We start from the raw sequence: 27,429 nt of genomic DNA on the forward strand, positions 1-27,429 counted from the left end.
ATCAGACAACTGTCACTGACTTGCCTCATATTTGTGGTCAGTTCCTCATAAAAGATGTGGTTTTCTGGCAATATATTCTGGATTACCATCACTAAACAATGACAGACGCAAATATCAGACTTGATATCGCTCAAAAAAGTATTGCTAATGCAAAATATGTTATACTAGCAACTTTCTAAGTATATAATAATATTTTAAAATCTGTTTCTGATTTTGACTCTTTTGTGTCTCATTCTTGAGATAAAAGGTTAGGAGGGAATCTAGGTGCAATGGGATGTACCTCCTGATTTTCACAACAGTGAGCTAAGATACATTTTAAGTTCTTATTTATGTATTTGATCATTTATTTGATTGAAAGAAAACATCTGAGGTATACACAGTCATACAAGGAGCTATAATTGATAGTCATGTGCGTGCATGTTTGTTTGCATATAGACATTTGCTACTTCATCCAAGAGTCATGTTCTTTTGGTAAGATCTTTGGTTTCCTGGTTTTGTTGACTGATGATAATGTGTTTATTATTTGGTTGTAAATAAGCTGGACAACATGAAGTCTACAAGTTTAATATTAAATGTTAACTTTGAATATATTTTAATATACCTTGTTTATTGCAAGCTCATAGTTGTAAAATATGTTGTTTTGTGTTGCAACAGTGTTAGTCTGCCACTGAGAAGAGCTGAGCAGGGCTGTGAGCTGTTAATGAGCTGCTTCTTGTAGTGCAGGGTTTGATTCCTATGACCTTTCTTGTAGTGCAGGGTTTGATTGCTATGGCCTTTGTTTGCCTACTCTGTAACTTTAACCAAGTCACTGCACCAGGCAATGTTCCTGGTCTGCCTTAAAAAGGGTCAGTTGTGCCCAGTAGGCTGTCCCAGACTGTTAGCAAATGTATTACACATTTGCCTTTAGATTCCTACACCCCTCACATAGTACTTCAGGATATACTATTTGATTACGAATCCCATGACATCTCTTTCATGTTAATGTCTTGCTAAATGTACTTTCAATAAATGTGAGTTTCAAGGGAAGATCATTTTACTGTTACTCCTGCTGTCTGTTTTCAGTGTGAGAGTTTTTGTTTTGTTCATCAATGGCTGTCAATATTTTTTATATAAAATTTTAATTAAAATCTTTAAATTCAAACCTTTGTAAAAATTGCAAAAATAAAGAAGATATTATTCACACTCAAAGGTTTCAATAGTGCTTTATGGTTATTGCAGAAAAGCAAACACGTAATTGAATATTTGTATGGTTCGGGGGCCCACTCCATTACCCTGCCCCAGGGCCCGAGTTGACCATTATCCTGCTCTGATGAGGAGGCAGAGATAAGAATATAGTGCTGTTTGGGAATGATAACACAATATGTTATATAGCAATTCAGAGAGGATTGCCCTACATTTCCTCATCAGCATACTTGCCATGATACAAGACACATTTTAATATGATAAAAAGTGCAGTTATCTTTCCACAGCAGAGCATGTTAAGACAAACAAAGCAGGACTAAGAATTTATTGCACAAGACATTTGCAAGATGCCTGGTACTTTACCTCTGTACTGTTAGGTGGCAGCAACAGGGACTGCAAGAACCTTTAGATCTAGGTAATGCAATATAGCAAAAAAGCTTAATTAGTACATAGCTGGGGGGTGGCTCACAACGAAAGTAACACAGCAGAAGGGCATGACATGTGCATGTCCACTGTGTGTGACATACTGTGACCTATGCACACAGAGTACAAGTGATGTTATATGGGACATGGTGGTCAGTGTACATAAGTCATGGCATGGCTGTGTAATGTGAATGAAGAGAGGAGCAGGGTGTGCCAACACTATGTGCCATCAGTACAGTGATGCAGAAATGTAAGCAGTAATAACATGATCATTGCTAAAGTCAGAATAGGACAGGATAGGGATGGTCACAGCATCAGTGCAGACAGGTACATGGCCACCTAATGGAGTGAGGGGGAGAGTGCAGGTATGTATGGGTCATCCATTATCAGTGATATACACACACACACACACACACACACACACACACACACACACACACACACACACACACACACACACACACACACAGACACACACACACACATCCACAGATATACACATGAGAAGCAACAGTAGGAAACGTTCACCAATAATAAGAATGAGGTAATGCAGCAGACCCAATGGGCACATAATAGGCACATCCTAGAAAAAGGTAAAACCAAATAATCTGTTCCAGCACAAGGTGTAATAGGCAGTGGTGCAGGACAATAGTACTATAGGTGATCAGAACACTAGTACATGTGGAGCAAAGGGTCACTGATATCATACTGAATGCAAAGACCAAGGCAAAGGACATTTCCATGAGAAGATCCACCACAAGAGTTAGACCACCAACACAAAACTGCCTATTCCTACCTGGATGGTGACAATTGCCTGATTGTAGAAAATGCACTAGATTAGGAATGCTGTGTACATTTCTTACTGTATACTGATCTGCATGTAAGAAAGAATTATTTGGCAAACCACCTCTAGATATCTGTTCTCCATGTACCTCAGGACTGCAACTGCAACACCGTGTACCATAAAGTATGTATATACACTCAAGTGCTACTCACAGAACTGTCATGTGCTAGTACATGTGTACATGTGTCATGAGTTGGTGGGTGTGAAGTATATGTCTAAGCACCATCTTTATGCTTTGACTGACTCTTTACTGGTGGAGGGGTCAACACAACAGTATGGCACATTTCTGATATCAGCAATTCACCTGTGGGTGATTATAACACCAATGTACACATGGCACAGTCAGTTTTTACAGTGGTAATGTCAGAAGTGCTAACATTGGATGAAATGTTCACATCCCCATATATGAGGTAATGATAGATGACCAGGACAGACTTTTTGTACCACCAGCGTGTTTTGCACTTGCCATCAAGTAAATGGGAGTCATGATCAAACTTCATGACTCAACACTACAGATAGCATCCATCAAAATGCAGCTTCTGACTTGTATGTATACACACTGTAGAGGAGGGATGTGTTGCAGATCATTGCTATCACAACTCCAGTCATTCTCTGATCCAAGTGCACATATCATCATCAACCCCACTTTTTCCTATTTTCTACATGGGGTCGGGGTGTCACCATTTTTTTTTTATTCAGTGGCACTTTCCTGCTTTCTTTGACACTCATAACTGTCTGTTGTAGGTCTTCTTTCACACAATGCATCCACCTCTTTGCTGGATACCCTTGTCTCCTCCTGCCTTCTTCCTGTCTTTCCCAAATCTTTTTCACCCAGTTGTTTTCTCCTTTTCTGCACATACTCACAAACCACAGTAATGTGTTCTCTCTGACCTTTTCTGCAATTGACATCACTTTAGCTTCTGCTCTTATGTCCTCATTTTTTCATCTGCCCCACAGTATGCATCCTATCACCTGTATCAGGCACTTCATCTCCATCACCTCTAACTTCCTCACCTTCAGTACCATACAGTAGTATGTGTCACACATACAGCATCAGTTATTGGATATGCAGGTCAATCATCCAGGCATGACCACTATACACACTGCAGTAGAGATGGTGAGTATGCTGCTTCATGTGCATAAGGACATGCAATATTTGCATGAACTGTGGGCTGATCTACAGAGTGACCTGACATATAAGAATGTGTAAAAAACCTGGTTGCTCAGGTTATGGGTTGCTCACATGGCATCCATGAGGAAGATGGCAGATGCCCTCAGTTGTACCTCTACAGGCCATATCATCTTTGGCTGTGGAAGGTTCTAGATGTGTAAGTGATGGTCAAAGGCAGACTGCATTCTAGAGACTGTGCCATTGTCACCCCTGACCATAGTAGCCTTCACACCTAAGCATGGCTGTTCTCATAGTCATGGTTGATGATGTTTCCCAGGCTACAGCCCTGTGAAATCTCTTTAGGTCATCTTCCCCAATTTCTAGGTTTCTATAGTGTTCCTGTTCCTTTTGTCCATTGGGAGCTATGCCTACCCATGACAATCATCTGGTCCATGAATACCATCCATGTATTGGTTTTGAACATGGAACTCCAAATCAAGGTTGTTGTATTTGTTTCCAAATAGCTATATCATTCTTACCATGAAATACATCAAACCTGGAAACTGCAGGGCCACACTGCATACACAGAGTACATTTGCAACACAGAAACTCCACTCCACAACTGGATGATGTGCTCTCTTACTGTTCTAACCTGTTACTCACCTGAGTGGCTACCACAAACTCCTCCTTTGATCCTAACCAATATGATAGCATTTCTTCCACTTGACTCTGTACTCTTCTACTCTCACCTGGTCAAATGATGATGACTATGCCATGGCTACCTTGTAGTCTGTGTGGGTAAGGCAATGACTGATGTATAACATGGTCAGTCTATGCATTGTAATGCATAGCCTGGGATGTGATAATTGAACCAGTTTTATTCTTTTTCTCTGTATCATGGCTCATAGATGTGAACCCGACACCACTCCTTTGACAGTACCACATGTATTCGACCTGCCTCAGTCTTACATATTGTACCACTTTGGCTGGTTCCACTGACAGCTCTGCATCCAAGTTTTCATTCACACTGCAGCAGCTCTCTCTCTCAGGCAGTACTGTGATGTTATCAATGTGAAGCTTTTAATCAGTTCCTTTTTATAATTTAAAAAAAGTTGGTTTGCATTTGAGGGGGTATGCGGCAGGATAGATTAGAATTTAAAGAATCACTTTGGCTAATTAAGTTTGATGCCAACTGCCCACCAGGTTTGAATGATTATATTTCTTTTAATTCCCATTTTGAAACAAAGTACAGTGATTTTATAGGTCTTTAGTTAATATTAGTGATATTATGAGCCAGAATTTTATTATGAGACATATTTTGGTTCAGGTAGCTAATATTTGTTGTAAGGTATGATTCACTATTATAATTTCATAGTTAGTATATCTTTTATGCCTTTAACTATCTAATTAATCAGTTTTAGGGGGTCTATATTAGATCACTGAAAAATCGAATGGTGATTAATCGACCCTATGTAAGCGAAAGCTTACAATGTCGAAGTGTCAGAACAGCAATTAAATCGCTGTTCCAACAAAAAATAAAAAACAATTTCAAACATTACATTAAGTGGGGGGCTTCACCCTCCCCCATGTAGGGGGCTGCACCCCCCTATTTAAATATACCAACTCAGAGACCACACTACAGTGCCAAAAACGGCAAAGTATTAAAGTGGCCAAGCAAATTCTTTCCCAGGGAAAGAATTCATTTAACAGCCGCTTTGATATTTTGCGTTTTCAGTCTTTTAAGTTTGACCAAGACGCATTCGAAAGAATGCATCTTCTGTCTTCTAATATAGACCTTTTTTAGGTTGTGTCATGTGATTGATGTTTTTAACCTATAAAATTTCTGTTTTAATAGTGGAGGTGTGTTTTTCTGATGAAGTCCCATTTGAATTTTTAAGGGACAAAAAGCATATATTTTGACACTTGTTGTTGTTGTGTCTTTCGTTTTTTCCCGGTTAGGGGTCGCCACAGCGGAACTCCGGTCCGCTAATGATTGGCAGTAGATTTTTACATGCCTAGTTGCCGGCCCTGATGCACATCCTTCAAAGAAGGTACCCCCATTCACGCATGTCTCCACACAGAAGACACTCTAGCTGAGAATCGAACAGGACGACATCTTACTGTGAGGTGACAATGCTACCGCAGCACCACCACCGTATTGTACTTTAATTCCTTTTTTGGATTTCATGAATATATCAACTTGATTTTATCACTTCCATTTGTTTACATCCTTTCTGGAGGTGGGAGCCGTTTTTGTGGTAGTGTACATGTTTTGTGTAGCACTGTGATATTCCCATAATATACCTCTCTTTGTGCTCTGTCATATTGTGTATCATGGTGCACATGACATGTATTTGGATGCAGATCTTAGATGTGTGGGCAGTGCACAATCAGATGTGTCTAAGTAGTGAAAGCATCCATTTAGGAGGCCAAATAGATTTAAAAAAGGTTTCAGTTTCTCCAGTTGTGCAATATTGTATATCATCTCAGCCATGTTATGGCCTTTCTGAATGCTGTCATCATCCATGGCTCCAAGGTATTACTTTCTCGCATCACACAACAATGGGCACCATTATATATGGGCAGCCCCCTGCTTGAATAGCATCTGTATTTCCTGGCCTAGGTATTGCCATTATGGGTACCTACAATGTAGATTACTCTGTGGGAAATCACCCAGCATGAATGCAGGAAGAGGTCTCACATGTGCCAGATATGGTAATCATGGGAACTGTCTGTGTGTGCACAGACTCATATAATATAATTCCTTGAGCTTCACATACTACCTGACAATTAATGGAGTGGAAACCCTCCAACCGAGTAGCTCAGATGAGCTTTGATGACAGTGTGTGGGTAATTATTGGTCAACAGAACCTCAGAGAAATTAGCTATATAGCAAAATACCTACATAATGTTGACCAAATTTCCCTTAGTCATATAAATACCACCTGAGGTCTCTCCAGAAAAGACGTTACCAGCCTAGTTGGACTAATCCAGTCAACATAAAATACATAAATACAAAACATAATGCTTTTATAGTTTATGTTTTTTTTTGTAACTTTTGCCTTATGCTTCTTACGTTCCTAGATGTCACTCATTTGTCTCTATTAGAAATAATAAGAAGGCTTGGGGTTTTGTTCAGATGCTTTAATATATACAAACACATCAGGATGGATAGCAGAATCTTTAAATGTGAACGGACTAACAAACAGAGCTTATATACATACATGTTCATATCTCAACAGCTAACTTCAAAATGGCAGTAAGGCTCACGAGTATTCACCATTTACACTCTAGTGCAAGCCCTTGGATAGCTTCTTAAGGGTATATACACACATATTGATCTACCTCCTCCCCCATAAAAAGATTGCCCTTCATGCAAAATAATGTTAGTGCTAGGCATACATTACTATGTACATTAGAAACAAAGCACAATGTTCATGTCCAAGTTGCTTCATATCTGCTACAGGGTTTAGAGATTTGATCATATCGTGTGACATAACAGGACTAGATTTAGCAACAGGGACAGTCTGCGGTGCACAACTCTTATCAGAAACTTCTGGATTCATCATAAGAACAGGAATGTCCTCTGGAACTTCCTTTGGCATTGGAACACCAGATAACTCACTCTGAGAGTCTCTCACAGGCTATTTGCTGTGGTATAGGCTTGGATACCAATCTCAAATGTTTCTGATTCCACCTAAAAGTTGCTCCTTCTGATTCTATAATGTAGGATCTCAGCTCTGGATAAATATTTTTCATGACACAAATCTGATCATAACCTCTGGACATTTGCATCCTTACCATTTCTTCCTCTCATAATGGATTGAGCGGTCTACTGGTCTTATCATAGTAGAACTTCCTGGATAGGCATTTCTTCAACAGAATGACTTTCATGTTATTCTTGACACATGGAACCAACAATAGACTACTCATTGGTAATGTGGTTCTGGCTTGCCTGAACAAAAGGTGAACCAAGATGGAAGTCTTTGAGCAGGTGAAACAAGATGTTTATCATGAGGAAAATTTCTGAGACTCAAGAGATTCAAGAAAACATTACTATTGTCTCATTTTGGCTTCCCAAGTAACTTTTGCACTTTGCACTGGGTGTTCTGTCAAACCATTTGACTGTGGTACTCTGGGCTACTTGTGACATGAGTAAAGTCCCATTCTTCTGAAAATCTTTTGAATGCTGGCTTGTGAACTGTGTGCCATTGTCAGGAATAACTTTGTGTGGGATTCCATGTACAGCAAAATGGTGTTTCATCTTAGTAATGAGTACTAGATGCTAGGTTAGGAAGTAAGTCAATCTCAAACCAATTGGAGTAAGAGTCTACTAACAATAAATAATGTTGACCATTCCACTGGAAGATATCAATGGCTACTGTCAACCAAGGTAGTTCTGGAATCTGGTCAAGCTGAAGTGGTTCTTTTTGGTGATAAGGCTTTGTACTATTACATACTGAACAAGAAGAAAGTGGTCTCTCAATGTCTTGTGACATAAAAGGTCAAAATATTATCTCTCTCGCCCTTCTTTTGGTAGATTTGGTTCCTGGGTGACCACAATGCAAGATAGTAATGTACTGAAGTTGCAAGACTTTTGGAACAATTACTTTTGGACCTTTCATAATGATACCTTTGTCAGACAAAATCTCATCTCTGTATGGAAAATAAGTTTGCACTTCTTGAGGTAAACTAGATTGCTTTGATGGCCACCCTTCACTGAAAAAGTGGTTGAGGCTTTTAAAACTGGATCTGTGGCTGTATGATCTCTCAGCTCATCAAGACATGTGAAAGAAAAATTTCTCACTTCCATAACTTCAAAATCATCAATCAGTTGAGAGCCTTGATCGCCACTCTGTTCAGTAGTAATTCTGGGTGATCTGGATGATGTATCAGCAAGATAAAGAAGTTTGCCTTTCTTGTAGACAGTATTGAAATAGTACTTTTGCAATCTCAGCATCAGATGTTGCAATCTCAGCATCAAATATTGCAGACTGGCTGGAGCTGAATGCATTGGTTTACTCAGAATTGTGACTAATGGTTGGTGATCCATTTCAATTTGGATAGGTCTACCATAAACATAATAATGGAACTTCGAACATGCAAACACATTTGCCAAGAGCTCTTTCTCAGTCCGGCCATACTGCTGTTCTGAGTTTTCGATGCGTAGGCAACAGGGTGGCACTCTTGTAGAATAAATACACCAAGTCCAAAATTTGAAGCATCACTGGAAAGTGTAACTGGTTTGTGAACATCAACGTATCTGAGAGAGGGTGGACTGGCAATTCTCTGTTTCAGGACATCAAATGGTTCTTTTGTGCTAATCTGACCAAGACCAGGATACATCTTTACATGTCAGCTCTCTGAGTGCTGCTGAAAGTTGACTCAAGTCTGGAATGAGTTTGCCTAGGTAGTTGACTATGCCAAGAAAACATTGCAGGGCTTGAACATTGTCTGGAGCTGACATCTTGAGAATGGCTGTTTGTCTTGAAGGATCTGGTCATAGGCCTGTACTCATGAATAAATAATCAGCATAAGGAACTTCTTGTAGCCTGAATATGCATTTGTGTGGTTTGAGCCCACTTGATGTGCCCTTTCTATAATTTTTCTGAGGTTTCTGTCATGTTCAGCTTCATCACAATCTCCTACCAGTATGCTGTCTACTATAATAGCACAAGGATACCCAGAAACAAATTGTTCCATTGCACGCTGAAAGACTTCACTTGCAGAATTTATCCCAAATGGCATTCTCAAAAATCTGTACCTGCCTAACAGAGTACTGAATGTAGTGAGCAATGCAGATTTTCTGCCTAGCTGAATTTGCCAAAATGAACATTTTCAACTGTGTGCATTGGATGATAAGGTATTTTTAGCACTTTGTCCAACTCTCATGGATCAATACATATTCTGATGTCATCTGGGCTTTTCTTATGAGCTACCACCTTGGGTGATACCTATTCAATAGGAGTTGCCACTGGACAAATCACACCTTGGCACACCATTTTGTCTAACTCAGTTTTGACTTGGTCATGCATTGGAACTTTAAGTGCTGGCCTGATAAATGGACTGACCTCTGGGTCTAACTTTATGGAGTACACAACTAGAAGTTTGTCTTGGAAAAGATCAGCATATGTAGAAAAAATGTGCTGGGCAAAATTAGAGTAGTGGTCTTTTAAGCTAACATGATAGACTTCCTTGTGAAATTAAATCAGTCCCATTTTCAAAGAGTCTCTGAGCCCTAATAATGACTGGATGTGTCTCTTGACCACATAAAATTATAAGTCGTAGCTTCTTCCTGCAGAGTAACTTGAAAGCACTCCTGAGCCTTCGGTTAGAATTTCTTCACCACCATAAGCAATAAGTTCCGCATACCTTGCCAAATCAAGCCTTTCATGTTTACACACTCACGCAAATGTTTCTGCAGACATAACATTGCACTTAGAACCTGTGTCAGCTTTGAGCTCTATGGGTTTGCCATTTATCTGAACAGTGCAAAATGCTTAATTCTTTGTCCTTAAATCTACTGCATTTACTGTTTCATGAAGCACCGACACACCATCAGCATAAAGAATAGGCTTACCATAGTTTAACCGATCAACTTGTTTCTTAAAATGTTCCCTTTAATAAAATAACATGAGCCTTTTGATTTACATTGCTGACCAAACTAAACACTTTTCCCTTTTAGATTCATGATTACTACCACAATTATGACAGTCGACAATGAAATTTGGTTGGGGCCCATGCTTTGAGTGTGCTGACTCACTCTTATGCTTCACTGAGGCTGTGCGAAGTCTGGAATGTGCTAGAAAGTTCTTGGGTTTACCAGTGAGTGCTGCAGGAGTTATATCTGCCATGTGCTTGGGCCTATTTGTTTTAACCATGTGCTGTATACTATCAATATGAGCTTTATCACTGTGCCTTCTAGAGCTTCTCTCATTTGTAAGCATATTTGTGTGCTTTTCTATAAGCTTGTATATTTGACAAATCTCAATGACCTTATTCAAAGTTAAATGACTGTCATGAAGCAAACTCTTTCTCACAGCATCATCTTTTATACCACACACAAGTCTGTTTTTTATCAACTCATCCCTTAAGTCACCAAATCTGAATGTTTTAGCTTTATTTCTCAGGTCAGTTATATATACTGCAACATTTTCACCAGACTTTTCATCCCTTGTGTAAAATAAGCGCCTTTCCATTATAACATTTGTCTGGGCGTTGCACATTTCTCTAAATTTATATTTTAAGCACTCAGGGTCCTCTCTTGACTCAGCCTGTACAACAATATAACGGTTTTCCCCCTCTCAAGCATAAATAGCAGGTACATACACAAATGAACATTCCCTTTCTATATCTTCTGACCCAGCTAAATTAAGAAGAATGATTGCCTTTGTACAGTCATCTTTATCAGAAAATGCAACCTGTATGAAAATGTCTTACTCTTTCTCAAACACTCTCCAGTTCTCATCAATATTACTCTCAAACACAAGTACACTGTCTTTTTCAAAATATGTCTGCCATGCTCACAAAGTATGCTCAAACACACTGGAAATATGGCCCTTATAATTATGTATGGACAAACTGTTCTGTAAGCTTGCAATAACATTCATATGCACAATAAACTCTTAAAAATACTTTACTTTGTGAAATAAGATCTGTAATGGCTGTACTTTGTGAAATATGCCTTGTAATGGCTGTACTCTAAGAAATAGCTTTACTGTAACACTGCACAAACATACACACACTTCATACACTTCTGGAAACTCTGGTATCTTTGCTTAATATGAAAATACATATGGTTTGTGAAAAAATGCAGTCATTTCCCTTTATTTTATTTATTTTATGGAATTCAAACTTTATCTCAAACATTTAAAGGCAAGGAAAAATACTTAGCGTGGAGTAAACCCTCCTCCTAGTGTATCCAATATAAAAATATTAAAGCAATGATAAATCCCAGATACGGAGGAGAGAAACACAGCTCAGGAAAACTGTACAAACAACTCGAGGCGTCAACGCATAAAACAGTATTTATTTTCAGACTCATATAACGCAAATAACATCCTAGTGCTTAAATACACATAATGCTAATCATTAACTCCACCCAAAGCAGTTGATAGTTGAATTCAACATTTAAACAAGTAAAGATGTCTCTGTAAAACAGATCCAAAATTAAATATACACCTCATTGAAACGCATATACATTACATGAAGACAGATCAACACAACTGAACATGAAAAAAGTTAAAAACATTAAGAACAGTTCATAATATAGTATGCTGTCACATATAGCTATCACATTGGCTAGCCATAAATCACAATGATAAATACTTTAAAATACATATAATCAAATGAAATTCTATTCAATTTAATATCATAAATAGCATATAAGTCTGTAACTAACTAAAAACATGAGACTTGTATACCTGTTAGTGTGCTTTAAGTCTTCTCATTCTTAAGAATGGTTTGACAGATAGTTTAGCATTCAACCCTGGAGGTACATCTGATCTGAGCTTCATAATCCACATGTTCTCTCTAGCTTCAGTGTGTGTTCTAATGTCCCCTCCTCTGACGTTTATATGCATCTGTTCTAGGATCCTAAAATTAAAGGTATGTGTTGGGTCAGATTCAAGGACATGTTTCGCAAGGGAACATCTTTATGCCATAAGAATGCAACATAGAAGTAATGCACTTGCGAAACATGTCCTTGAATCTGACCCAACACATACCTTTAATTTTATATGCTATTTATGATATTAAATTGAATAGAATTTCATTTGATTATATGTATTTTAAAGTATTTATCATTGTGATTTATGGCTAGCCAATGTGATAGCTATATGTGACAGCATACTATATTATGTACTGTTCTTAATGTTTTTAACTTTTTTCATGTTCAGTTGTGTTGATCTGTCTTCATGTAATGTATATGCGTTTCAATGAGGTGTATATTTAATTTTGGATCTGTTTTACAGAGCTTTTTTACACATCTTTACTTGTTTAAATGTTGAATTCAACTATCAACTGCTTTGGGTGGAGTTAATGATTAGCATTTCCCGCCTATTATGTGTATTTAAGCACTAGGGATGTTATTTGTACGTTTATACATGAGTCTGAAGAAGCCAAGTAGGTGAAAGCGCTTACTCGAATAAATACTGTGTTTTTATGCACGTTGGACGTCTCGAGTTGTTTGTACAGTTTTCCTGAGCTGTGTTTCTCTCCTCCGTATCTGGGATTTATCATTGCTTTATCTCAAACATGTTCTGTAGTAATTTTAATACATTTTTTTCAATATCATACATATTTGTGCAAAAATTATTTAGAACAGACTGTATGCCTCATTTCATATTATGCGAAAACGAAATAGTGCTGAACAAGATTTATACTTGAAATTCATTTCTGACCTGTTTTACAAAGTATGCACAGTTTTGGGATGGTCCACTGCTGTATATTCCACCAACATCCGGATAAGTGCCTTAAATCATTTTCGCAAAGCTGTTTTAAACTTTATGCCCCTTTAGTATGCCGGCTCTGACTGCAGGCCCTTTTAGATATGCAGCTCCTGGCACCATGTCCTTTTAGACATGCCACTTCTGACACCATGTCCTTTTAGACATGCCACTTCTGACACCTTGATGCTCATTCGTCTCTATGACAAATAATAAGAAGGCTTGGGGTTTCATTCAGATGCTTTAATATACACAAACACATCAGGATGGATAGCTGCATCTTAAAATATGAATGAACTAACAAACAGAGCTTACATACATACATGTTCACACCTCAACAGCTAACTACAAAATGGCAGTTAGGCTTGCACACGCTCAGTATTTATAGTCTAGTGCAATCCCTTGGATAGCTTATTAAAGGTATATGCACACATATTGATCTACACTAAGATGTACACAGCTTTGCTTATTTTAAGTGGACATCGATGAGTCTGTCTGCTGCTCTTTGTGAAATTGAATTACCTGTGGTAATCTGTTATAAATCCTGGTGTGTCTTTTATTATATCAATAACCAATGATGTCGGTATGGTATATTGAAGATTTACCCATGGTTGGTGTGGTTTAAATATGAGGGCGAAGCATGAGTAATTGAATAAAGAAACCGTGGGTAAATCTTCATTATACCACACCAATGATTTGGTTATTGTTATTATACAATGACATTATTTAAAAAAAAATACTTACTTTTCTTAATAATGTCTTTGTATAATGCCTCCGTGTTGCCCATCCTCATTTTCTTCGGTTACCTGGGGCTTTCCTGATGTACTGCACATGCATATTGAACTTGCATTCTCATGCTTATGCAGTACATCAGTGCTGTGTAAAGGAAGCAACAGAGAAAGGAAGATCTTCATTGCTTTTTTTAATTCATTTATTAAGAAAAAAGAAAGCAGGAGATCTTTAATGTTCGGGAAAGATGAGACTTTGAAAATAAGAGGATAATCTGGTTTGTTTCTTTAGTTTTGCAGGACGTACCTGATTATCCTCTTATTCTTCTCTGTACCATCTCCCTCGTTCATTTCAGGTCTTCGTGTTGTAAATATATTTAAAAAAAATAAAGAAAAGCAAAACATTTATGGCATATACTAATGGAAAAAAGTCTGGGTGACCGTCCTCTTTTCCATTGGTATATTATAGCAATAACCCACGCCTGGGTGTGGGTAATGCTGGATTTACCCACGGTTGGCGTGGTTTGGTCCCAAGGGCGAAGCCCGAGGGACCAAACAAAGCCAACCGTGGGTAAATACAGCATTACCCACACCCAGAAGTGGGTTATTGCTATTATACCATGACATTATTTAAGAAAAGAAACTATTACTTTTCTTAAATAATGGCATAGTATAATGCCTGTTTACTGCCCTTCCGCAGATGTCTGGCATCCGCGGCAGTTCTGATGTACTAGAGCTGTGGGCAAAAGCAACGGAGAAAGCAAGATCTCCGTTGCTTTTTTTTTTTACTGTTTTCGCTATGTTAAATGGGTTTAACATAGCGAGACAGTTTTAAAATAAGCAATGGAGATGTCCGTTGCTTATTTTAAAACTGTCTCGCTATGTTAAACCCATTTAACATAGCGATACAGTAAAAAAAGCAACGGAGATCTTGCTTTCTCCGTTGCCTTTTTTTTAAAACCTGTCTCGCTATGTTAAATGGGTTTAGCATAGCGAGACAGCTTTAAAATAAACAATGGAGATCTCCGTTGCTTATTTTAAAGCTGCCTCGCTATGTTAAACCCATTTAACATAGCGAGACAGTGTTTTAAAAGTAGAGTTATACTAATGGAAAAAAGTCCGGGCGACCGGACCTTTTTCCATTAGTATAACTCGATTTACAATGTGCACGCTGGCCAATCAGCGTGCACGTTTTGGGGGGGTCATGGTATAATCTCAGATTTACAATGGGAACACTCATTGTACTGACAAATCAGCATGCTCCATTCTGAGTATTACTGGCTAGCCGTTTTATAATTTTTTTTATTTATTCCCGTGGGGAGAACAGCATTGTTACAGCTTGTTTTTTCTGCAGTAAACTTACCCAGTAGGTTGCATTTATTAATATGCTAGCTATGCAGTATAAGTATTTCCATATCAAGCGGTGTTGCATGTTTCTCCTAATTTCTTATGTCCTTGTATCACACTTGGATTTCATTGAATTGGATTGGATTGGCTTGCATGTCAGCACTCCCCTTTCCATAGGTAACTGTACATTTTTTTGAAATGCATTTCACTGATGCATTTTGGGAAATGTCGCAAATGTCTCCAAAGGCTGCATAGCCTTACAGGATACCATATTAGACAATAAGGTGCAGGACTCCCCCCAGCATGTGGGTTTATTGCCCAGTTTACCAAGGGTCACCATGTAGTATTGTTATTTTATTTGTGAAAATTAGAAAATTTGCCCATTGACGAAACAGATGTCAACATACTGTACCAATAGCTTAGCTCATTACATGTATATATGTTGGTAAACAGTCTAAGTAAATTTAAATTCCCACCTCTGATCTGAGTTCAGTTGCAGCAGATAACTTCATTCCAATTATTTACATTATGCCATAAGTTATTATTTTAGGGCAGGGCAGCAGGATTTTACCAGTTTCGTGGCTTGTTTACAGAGATTATAAGTTTTTCTTTAAATAATGGCAGCTTCATATAGGACAGATCTCAGAAGGACCTTAGAATAAGAGAGAAGAAGAGAAAAGTCCGTCCCTGCATGCATCTCTTGCAGGTTGTGTTGTGTACTGTCTAAGCTGCCTGGTGTTAGAGGAACGACATCTTGTCATCAGTTTCTCATGAGTGCTATCCATTCTTATTTATCACACATAATGTGTCACTTAATGTGCTAGCTTTGAAGCATTTATCAGCAGGCAGTGGATGAGGCACTCTACTAAAACAAAAAAAAAATCCACAAGATGGTAATTTGATAATTCATTAAACAAATGCTAACACCCAAAGATTAAGAGCTCTGTATCAGAGCAACAAATAGTTTTCTAGCCCGTAGCATCTAATAAACATCTGGGCTATATCTCAGTAAGGCAGGCTGAAAAAAAGCCTTTCAAATCAATCATGAAGAAATCAGCATCCTTTGCTCATAGAATAGCATCTGTAGAAAAAACAGGGAAAGAAAGAAAGAAAGAAAAATAGTGTCAGCTGCTGTGTGTGTCTTGCGGCATAAGAACTTAATGAAGCGAGCTTGGAGTGTTTCACACAGTCAAATCATTGACAAGAGTCGTAGGTGTAATGGTAAAGCATCTGGAAACGGCTGAACTATAAGAAAAATGCACATTGAAGACACTGTTCAGGTGAAATCAGATTCCAGACATTAGTACTTTGTTTTACATACTACTTCAGTGCTTTAAGGGACACCCATTTCAGTACCCATCCATCTGGTCACTGCAACTATGTTAGTACATTGCCAACTATGAGGAGCCAATAATCCATTATTCTCACCACAACAGAGCTAAGTAAATCTGAGTGCCTATTTGAGGTACAAGAACTTATGTCATACAACACACTCATCTGTCAGGGCACTATTTAGTACTGTTAATATACACAGAAGGGAGCAGTGTCCAATAAACTGAGAGGTAGACTGTGTCTATGCTTAAGACAAAAGGTTAAACATCCTACTTACCATTTTTATAACATAATTTCAGAATGCTTCAGATGTCTTATTTTTATTTTCTTGATGGCTATGCATGATAACCTCTCCAGAGGGGTCACATTGAATGCAACATAAGGAGGCAGTTGCAAAATGCCGAAGAGAAAAAGTACATTTCACTAACAATGTTGGAAGATAAAGTTGCAAATATAAAGTTAAAGTCTTTACTACATTTTCTACATGAAATTCAACTAAAGATGTGCTCTGCAAAGATACAGTTCTATAAAAGATCTCTAACAAGGGTGGTCTAACATTAAATGTATAAGGTAAACACACGACTCTGACCTAAGCTGTTTTCCTAAAATAGTTTACATATAAACATTTGTGACTTTTATATTTTATCCACCTTTTTCTGACAACATTTGCTGTGGGTGCTGTTCTCCATAAGAGGCAGGTTGATTACCTACCGGATATTTTACTATTTAACTGTGATGACATACTTTTCCATGTCTGATGCAGGGAAGTTTTAAGCAGGTTCCAGCAGTCACCCAGGAGAATAATTTTGTTATCCTCTATCAAGTCGATTCATTTATTCTGAAGTACTTATCATAGTCTTACAAGTGAAAGTGCTCTACCCACCAACCCACTTTACTAATCCAAACCCCATCCTTTACCTGTTATTAGAAAACCCCTACCACTACACACAACATCTCAGATACACAATGCTTGCATACAAACAAACAAAGCACACCAACAGGAAAAGGAGAAACAACCTCAGAATAAGTTGTGTTGAAAATAAAGTATTTATTACACCACAGTAGGCAGAAAATCAGTTTAAGCATGGATTGTTATAAACACAGCTTTCATCCCCACTACAAAAACTCACTGGGACTTCTTCAGAACTAAAAGAACACAATATCAAACAGTATTATATAAATGTACACACACACGCACACAAATAAAAACACACTTATGACAACTATTACCTCGCTTAACACCTGTCTAAACCCAAAAATTCACACACACCCGTGCACTCACACACAGATCCCAAACCCTCTAATCTACTCACCCGCACTTGCCCACAAAACCCATGCATATGAAATTATACGTATTCTTCATTCAGGGCGCACATGGCGGATGTCCAGCATTCTGAATGCTTGATCAATTAAAAGGAAAAGTTTACCAACAATGTCAGTCAATGAGGAAGTAATTGAAGTAAACAGACTACAGACACTCTGTACTTTAGACATACCAGGTCTAGGTATAGTTAGCTTCACACCTTGCTGTTATTTGAACAGGAGATTTGGCACTGTAATTCCTATGCAGTGGGTGTTTCAGGGGTATGAAGTTAGACCACAGGAACTCTTACCAAATATGTGCTGCCAGGTCCCAGTACAAGAGAAGACTGAGGCTATTCTGTTGCAAAATACATTGCAATCATGTTTTTGATAAACAAGTGTCATACATCATGACTCATATTTTTTCAACAGTTTTCTGTGGTTATATTACACTTTCAGTATGTGAATCCTAAACTAAGCAAGAGTAATGTTCGCAGAGAAACTATTTTAAATTAACTGCCATGCAACTTATTTACTTGAATTTAAAGGCCAAACTGAGAATTTCAAACCTGACGGGCATAATGACAGTGCAGTAAAAATGAGGATTTGATAGTATTATAGTAGAAGCTCAGATGATATAGCAGATTTTGAATGCTTTAACGTAGGAGTCCACATGATATAGCAAAAATAACAAATCACAGCAGTGATTGATAAATCTGTCTTCACACAAGATGCTGGTAAACACTTGTGTGTGCTAGTGTTAGTGGTACTTTGTTCTCATGCAGTGATCTGTTTCAGTTCAGCCTCAGAAATGGTGATTTGACACTGAATCAAGCAGGGTTTTGTTCCTACTTTACATGCAGAGCTGTTTCCCAGTACCTGACAGTTATTCTTAACTGGAGAACAATGTGATATCAAAAAGGAAACCTCATTAAAGGTTTCATGTGAATGCCATTATCTCAAAACAGTAACCTCAGCATGATGCAGTGCTTCAACATCAGCCATAGATGTTTGTCAATGACACGAATTTCCCATAATTCCACATTACATCAATAGTGCTAAACATAAGAGTAATAACACAGTTCAGCCTTAATTATTTACTGCAGCATTTAAGCAGCAATATATTTCAGCTCTTAATATATACTGCAGCAGGAATGTGGACAGTCACAGAAATAATATAACTGATAGAATATACAATACATCATTAAAGCAGGTTGTCAGAGCAGAAGCACACCCGCATCTATGATACATGCTCAGTATCATAGAGTATTAACACAGTTTTACCTTTAAAATGTACTGTAGCATCAGTTCTGTTTAAAATGTACTGTAGCATCAGTTCTGTTTACTGGAGCAGTAACTGAAGTCCACCCGAAATGCAGTTTAGAATATTGAACCGGTACAACAAGTCCATCTCTGATATACGCTGCAGCATCAGTACAGCGTATCAGAGCAGTAGCAGTTTTATTTATAATACGTATATACAAAGCATCTGTTTTGGGTAACAGAGCAGTAAAACATATGCTACAGTAACTATGTTAGGCATTAGAAAAGAAATGCAACTCCACCTATAATATATGTACTGCTCCACCTATAACATATGTACTGCAAACCAAAAGAAGATCAATGTTTAGTAGAAAGCAATATCACAGTTCATTCAGGAGCATACCAGAATACTAGTATTGTGTACTAAAGTAGTAAGAATCCACCTACCGTGTATGCTACAGTAATAGTGCAGAGCATCAAACCACTAACAGAGCTCCACATAGAAAGTACAAGATGTCACAACAGCAATACAACTACATTCAGATCACGTACTGTAACAGTATTGTATCACACCACAGAAATAGCACAACCTTTATCTTAATAAAGTAATACATCATCGATTTTGAGACTCAGATCACTAATGACATTGCAGACATTATAAGTGTCATAGTAGCACTGAGGGGATAACAGACCAACAAAAAGGCACAACATGATACTTATTAAAGTATCAGGGTAGTGCATCAGATGAGCAGTAGAACTCAGCAGCCATGCAGGATGTCACACTGATAATGCAAATGTCTGTCTTCCACAGTACTAGAGCAATTAGTGGCAGGCAAGCAAATAGCATTACAAAATGGTTAATAGCTAAAGATTGTAAGAACATATAAATATGGGTCTATATCACAATGTCGAACTAACATAAGTTCAAACGTTGTAATATCAAACCCTAAACTCAAAAACCCAATAATAACGAAAACACAGAACAACAATTTTTTTCCCAGGGGAAGAAATCTCTGTTCCGTGACAAAAAAAAAAAAAACCTTAAACTTAAACAAAAGTGGGGGGCCTGGACCCCCACACCCCCCCCTACTTAAATATACCACCTCCGAGATTGCACCACAGTGGAGGAAATAGCAAAGCCCTGAAAATGGCCCACTGATTTTTTTTCCCTGAGAAAAAAAAATCGGAGTACTGTGGCTTTGGTATATTTGGATTTCAGACTTTAGAGTTCGATATTACAACGTTCGAACTTCTACAAGTTCGACGTTGTAATATAGACCCTATAAATATATATATATATATATATATATATATATATATATATATATATATATATATATATATATATATATACATATATATATATATATGGGTCTAGGACACATGCTCGACTAGCATATGTCCAAATCACAAAACACATCACGAAAGCGCTTAACATCGAAAAGTGCTTTTGTGTATGTGTAGTTCAAAAAAAAAATCTACGTTTCTGCAGCCCCCCTGCACATCCCCCTACTTTATTATTCTCACTCTGAGATGGCACTACAGTGGGGAAAAGGGAATTTTCCCTTGCCCTCACTGTAGTCTGATTTACGAAACAGGCACACATACATGGAAGTGCTTGTCGATGTTAAGCGCTTTTGTGTATGTGTGTTCGATATTTTGTGATTCAGACATATGCTAGTTGAGCATGTGTGTATATATATATATATATATATATATATATATATATATATATAAAATACTGAACATATGAGTTTGGCCTGCATGTGTATTTTATTATGAAACAGTACAATAGGACAGCACAGTCAGTATCAGTGTAACAGACAGCACACTACCCTTTGGTGCAGAAGACTGTGCGTTCTTTTCCCACACCAGCTAGATGGATTGCTAACACTGTAGTGCAGCATAAAAAGGATGGAGATACTTGCACTCATGAGTGTGTTGTCCTTACAATAAGATGTTAAACTGATGTCCAGTCTGCTTAATTAGCTGGTCAGGTCAAGTGGATATAAAAGATGTCATAGCACCTATCAAAAAGAGCAGAGGAAGTTCACATAGAAGTATAAATACCTCACTGGATCCGCTATGAAAAAAGCGACTAGCCTAGTGGAACTGACCAGGTTAACTAAGGATAACTGAAAAATGGTGGTCACAGAAAAGGCAGTATTTGTTGTTGAAAGATTAATGATGCAAATATCTACGTAACGTGTCAGTGAGGAAGCTGCATGTTGGTGATACTACTAACCAGACCCAGCCAATGTGTATAATTTAATACTGGGCATTGAGAAAAAAAAGTTGTAGGTCATCAGATCTTAACAACCTATATTGCAGAGCTTTCCTTACACAAATATTAACTTAAGATGTACCATTATTACAAAAATATGAATTATTTTCACATTTTGTTTTGGCTTTACTAAAACAATATCTGAGAACACGTTACCTTGCATGCAGGATTGTTACGATCTGTCTGTCCACTGTAGTTGCAGTGAATTTTTCTATGGCTGATAATTAATTTAAAAGTCTGCTGCTTTGATGGGATGTCACTGCTGGGAACTAAAAGGTTGCAGGGAAGAAGCCTCTTGAATGGAGAGTGTGTATGGTTTACCCTATACCTAGCTACCTATAGAGTGAGTGAGTGAGTTCATCTGTGATGAGTAAAGTGACCCGGCCCTCTGCAATGGTAGCACCTCCTTGGATCCATGAGAACGGGGAAGGCATGAGAGGTCCTTATTTTTGCGAGCATGCATGTCAACAAATGGGTGATATCTTAGGAATGGGAAACTGAAAAAATATTCTAAATAGTTGATAAGCATAGAGTCTGGCATGCAATATATAAATATATATGCAAAAGCAATTAGCATAATGAGATGTAAGCTATATGATTGCAGTTTGTGAGAGACTTAAATGATGAGTCAAAATATCCAAACTGGGACTCACTAGTTTGGCCAGAAATGTGCACTTTGTATGTAGACCACATATTGGCCCCTCTAGTCTAGTAAAATTTAAGAACTGGACTTTATGTTACCACCCTACCCATGTACACAGTTCTCTAAATTTACCCCGTCTACTTAAAAAAATGTGCATCATTTTCACTTATTTCTTTTCTTTTCTTTTCTTTTTTCTTTTCAGTATGCTAACTGGGTAAGTGAGGTGGTCTGAAGACCCTTTTCAGTCAATTTCCAGTTGTAAGTTCCAGTTTAAGTGTAGGTAGAAAGACTTCTTCAGAAAAGGTCTATTGCCCAGCTTTGCATTAATGCTAATTAGTTTTCCAAATATCAAGACCCTATTTACTATGTTGACTTTTCTAATAATAGTTTGTGTTGCTCCATTCTAAATACAAGACACCCAAAGAAAAAACATACCATTCTGTTCCCTGGGGCATGGATTATTGATTTGCTAATGGTATTGCTTTCTATGCTGCAAGGTTTTAAAATAAGAAAACTGAAATCTTTTTTAAATAATCCCATTGTAGACTATAATTCAAATAGCAGAGACTATGTAATGATCTGTCTGGCTTCTATTGATTGTTGTTCACCGATTACTATATCATCCTATCTTTTCATTCAGCCATGTCCCAAGCCAAAAGTGCTAGGGACAATGCAGCATACATACAAAATATTTGAACAGCCATTCATCCAGCATTGAAAAATAGTATCACTCATGTTCTGTGCACCACTGCTGCATGTGCAGTAGAATCATTACTCTTTTTCACTATCAGACTCTTTATTGTGCAATGTTATCATGTATCACAGCAAGAGAAACTATGATGTTTTATAGAAGCACTGTGAGAGTCATTGTGTTACACTGGAGAAGTCACTGTGCTGCATTGGAAAAGTCAATGTGCTTCACTGCAGAAGTCACTGCACTAGTGAGCCTTTGCAATACTGTGATACATTGGAGGAGTAACTGTGCTGCTCTGCCTGAGTCACTGTGCCTCATTATGGAGTGACTGTGTTGTTCTGCAGGAGTCACTGCATCACACTAGGGAGTCATTTTGTTATATGACACTGTACCATTACACCATCTGAGCCCAAGAGTCACTGTGAGACACTGGACAAGTCACTGCACTGTTCAGCTGGAGTGATTGTGCATTTTAGGGACTACTGTGTTGTTCTGCATTAGTCAATACACTGCAACAATGCAACAAGGAGTCACTTTGCTGTACAGCAGAAGAGAATGTGCTTCATGAGGGAGTCACTTTGCTGTGCTGTACTGCAGATGTCACTGTGTCATAATGCAACAACGTGTTGAACCAGGCAAGTAACTATGTTGCACTGAAGGGTCACCATGCTGCATACATGAGGTAATGGTGCTGTACTATAAGAATCACTGTGATGCACTCACAGAGTCTTTGCTTTTCTGTGTAAAAGAGTCATTATGTTTCTCTCACGAAGTCACTGTGCTACACTGAGGAAGTCTCTGTGCTCATTATGTTGTGCTGGGGAGTTGCCATGTGGCACTGCAGAAGTCACTGTATAGCAGAAAAGGAGTCATGGTGTTCTGCTGGCTCAGTCACTGGTCAGCAGTGGAGGAGTCCCTGTGCTGTAATGGCAGAGTTATTGTTCTGCAGTGGACCAGTCATTTTATAATGGGCAAGTCACTGTGCATCATAAAACAGGCCATTGCAATGATTTCCAGGTGTCCCTCTGCTGCAAAGGGCAGGGTCTATGCTGCAATAAGGATGTCAGTGTGTTGTACTGAGGGACTCTCTGTGCTTCACTAGAGTATGTTGCACAGTGGGAATCATTAGTGAGTTGCAGTAGGGAAGTCACTATGTTGCACTGAAGGATTCACAGTGTCACAGTATAGAGGTCACTGGGAAGTTGAAAGTAGGTTAATTACTATTTCAGCAAATACCATATTTCCAAAAGCAGCTTGCTGAAGTTACTTTATTTGCCAATAGATTCTACACTTTTCTGCACACTTTTCTTACAGTAGTTATATATATATATATATGTATATATATATATATATATATATATATATATATATATATATATATATATATATATATATATATATTGGAGAGGTGTCTCCCTAAATGGTAGTGCAGAGGACCTTGCTGCCCTGCAAAAAGAAAAAAAAAACTTAGCCAGAAGTTCACTGAAAGTAGTCTCAGCAAGTGGAATTCAGAGTTTTAGCTTTTGCAAAAATGCCAGTCAGACTGTTGGTATGAATCCAAGTGAATGTGTTATACTGATGAAGCCACAGAGCTGCAGTGCAATAGTTAATGTACTGTACTGGAAAAGTAAATGTGCTCATTGCAGAAGTTTTTGTATTGCATTGCAGACTCATTGTGATGCAGTGTGTGAGTCACCGGGCTGCACATGAGGGTCACTGAGATGCGCTGGAGTAGTCACTGTGATATAATGGAAAATTCACTTTGCTGCACTGGGGCAACATTGTAATTCACTGAGGAGGTCACTATGCTGCACTGAGGAGTCACTGTGCCACTTTAGAAAAGTCACTATACTGCACTGGCGACTCCCTATGCCGCACTTTGGAGTGTCTGTGCTATGCTCAGGGAGTGAATACACTGCTGTATGGAAAACACTGTGTTGCATCTCTGATATGAAGAAGCAAAAGAGTGTTGGACCAGTTTTTGGAGTAGGCAGCTGGAGATTTAGGTCTCTTGTATGCCGCTGCTTACCAGTGGAGGAATCATTTGATAGATGTAAAAGGAATAAATGATACTAAATATAAATGGGAGAAGTTATGTCAAAATTACATTTGTGTTTGTCAGACTGTTTTGACCTAATAGCACATTAGGTCAGTGATGGCAACCCTATTACACGCGTGTCAAAGGTGACACACGCCATGACGTTTTGGGTAACACATCAGCGATTACCAACACCTGAGTTACCAATGACACTGTTTTTGCATTTGTTGCTCATGTGAAGTGCACTAAGCTATTTTGTGCCAGGAGCTTTTGACATGTCATACCCAAAAGGATCACCATCACTGTGTTAGGCTCTAGTGATGCACAGGTTCAAAGTACACTACCGTGAGAAGACTGAATATCTGTTGCTTAGTGCAGGGAAGCAATGGTACTTATCGGTCATGCATTTTCTGCCCTGCTTGCAAAAGATCCATCAACTGTTGACAAGAGTGTTAAAGGCAAGTAATCTTTTTGGGCAAATAACTTGTCATATTGGATAGAGAGCTAAGTAAAAACCTTACCTAGTATTAAAGAGATGGCAAATGCATTCATTTTACAGCAGAGAATCAGAATCTAAAACCAAAGTGATCAGGTGACCAGTAACAGCATAAATAAATGTAATATGCTTAATTGTGAAAGTTGTTTTGGCTAGTCAGGCATGCATATAGAAGCATTTAGCTAGCAAAAGCAATAAAAATCTCAAAGAGCCTTGGTGATTGCTTGTTGCAATGCACATGAAAAGTACAATACATTCTGAAGCTCAATCACATGGTAAAGACTGAAAAATAATGGAAAATTGGTCTTTATGTCTAGACAGAATGTGATAGCTGCAGTAAACTTCTCTCTTGTTTTTCCACTTTAAAGTATGTCTATAATACTTCAGACTTCATGAAATCTACTGCTGTCTTGACTTTGTAACCATAACATTTCAGCAATGGTAGAAGTAGTAACACTGCCACAGCAGAGGGAGAGAGAAAATATTTCTCAGTTATTTAACTTAAATATTACTTGATGATAAATATTATTTGTTTTATTCATTTGCAATGAGAGAAACCACTGAATCAGGTAAAGTGATTTGCTAAAACTCAATTGGAAAATGTAGACTGATGGATTCATATCTATGACTACATGGTAAAGTTTATTTATGTTTTATTCTTTAGTTCTTTAGTTAAATCAAACTGGCACAAACCTCTGCTCATAGGGCAACTTAGCAACAGTGTTTGCTTAAATAACTTGTTTGAATGTAGTCAAAAGAAAGTTGCGAGAATCAAACCTTGGAATTGAGAGTGAAGTCCATTAGTATGTTATAGTCTTACTTCTCTATGTTAAATCACTCGACACGGGTTCATAGCCTTTAGTCATTATGCTAAACTGTACCAAAAAATGCATTCTAAAAATACATGAGTTAATGGCATTTTGCTTTAGTTTTACAACTGATAATCATCTAGCAGCAGCATAGATAGAAGAGTACATCAATCAGAACAGACATTGCCAAACTGAGGGACAGCCATTTTGGCAGTGATATGATTAGACATGTTAACCTGACTTCCACATTATTGTGTCATTTTCTAATCACATATTTAACTTTTTTAGGTGAATTGACATTTGTCAAAACTGTCCAAAGGTAGGCTTGTGTGTGCACGTGTGTGTGTGTGTGTGTGTGTGTGTGTGTGAGAGTATATCGGTGGCATATTTAGGACGACCATCCTTTCTTGTGCCAGAAGCAACTGATGCTGCTCCACATCAATAAGAGCTTAATCTTTCTGTTTCTCAGTCTTAGTGTGATATTTTGTATTCTGTTATGTTGGCTGATGATGTTTCTGAATTTGTCCCTGTTGATTTAACCAGTTTTCAGCTACTTGCCAGCACTATGGATGACACACAAATGAGAAATGATTTACAGTGGGGAGATCTGCAGAACCCTGATAATTTAATTACATTTCATCTGACTTTTGGTATTTTGCTGTCACATGAAATTGTCATGCTGAACATGAGGCCTTAACTGCTGAGATGGCCAAATCTGTTCTTACATTACATAAAACTTCTGCAGCTGTGTGACTTGGGATGTGCATGTAACTCTGGTGTCTCTTCCTGCTTCTATTTCAGATCAGTTTGTTGCTACAGTGCAAAGCACTGCTTTGGGAGGCTGAGAAAGATGGGACTGCTTGTTTATCTTTTTCTCCATTTCAGCCTTTTCAACTCCATTGTCTAAATATATTAAATGGCCCAATTTTACTACTACAACAGCTTCTAGTTCTATTTTTATCTTGCAAACATCTTAAGCCTTTAGTGCAAGTTATATGGAGGTCAGGGTGCCTGTCAACTATATAACTTCTTGCAGAAGTTTTTTTTTACTTCCTTTGGGTATTCAAGCTACCAGCCTATGAAATGTGTTTCCTTCTGTTGTAGAGCCTACAATGAGGTATATTTTACATCTATGCCTGTTGTTTTTACTTTCCTGCAAGCCTTTCACAATTAAAAAATGGAAACTCCTCAGAAAGTGTATGTTATACAGGATTCTGCTTTGCATTTAAAGAAAACACTGACTGTGCATTTCAGTCTTCATATTAGAGGAAGCCAGGCTTTATGAATATATTTTGGGCCATTGTGAAAAAAGTCTTTTCTGTCAGGAAAGTGGTTGACAAGGATGGCATCTAGAATGCAGCATGAGATGTTCATGTGGATTTAAAATTCGGTGATGGTACTCACAGCACTTGCCTGGAGCATATAATGTCTCTGACCATTTTGCAGTTAAAAGATACATTGAGCAGCGTAAATGTTGTTTTTGTTGT

This window comes from Protopterus annectens, chromosome 9.part0, assembly GCF_019279795.1.
Source record: "Protopterus annectens isolate FY-2018-M chromosome 9.part0, PAN1.0, whole genome shotgun sequence".
Classification (NCBI taxonomy): Eukaryota; Metazoa; Chordata; order Ceratodontiformes; family Protopteridae; genus Protopterus; species Protopterus annectens.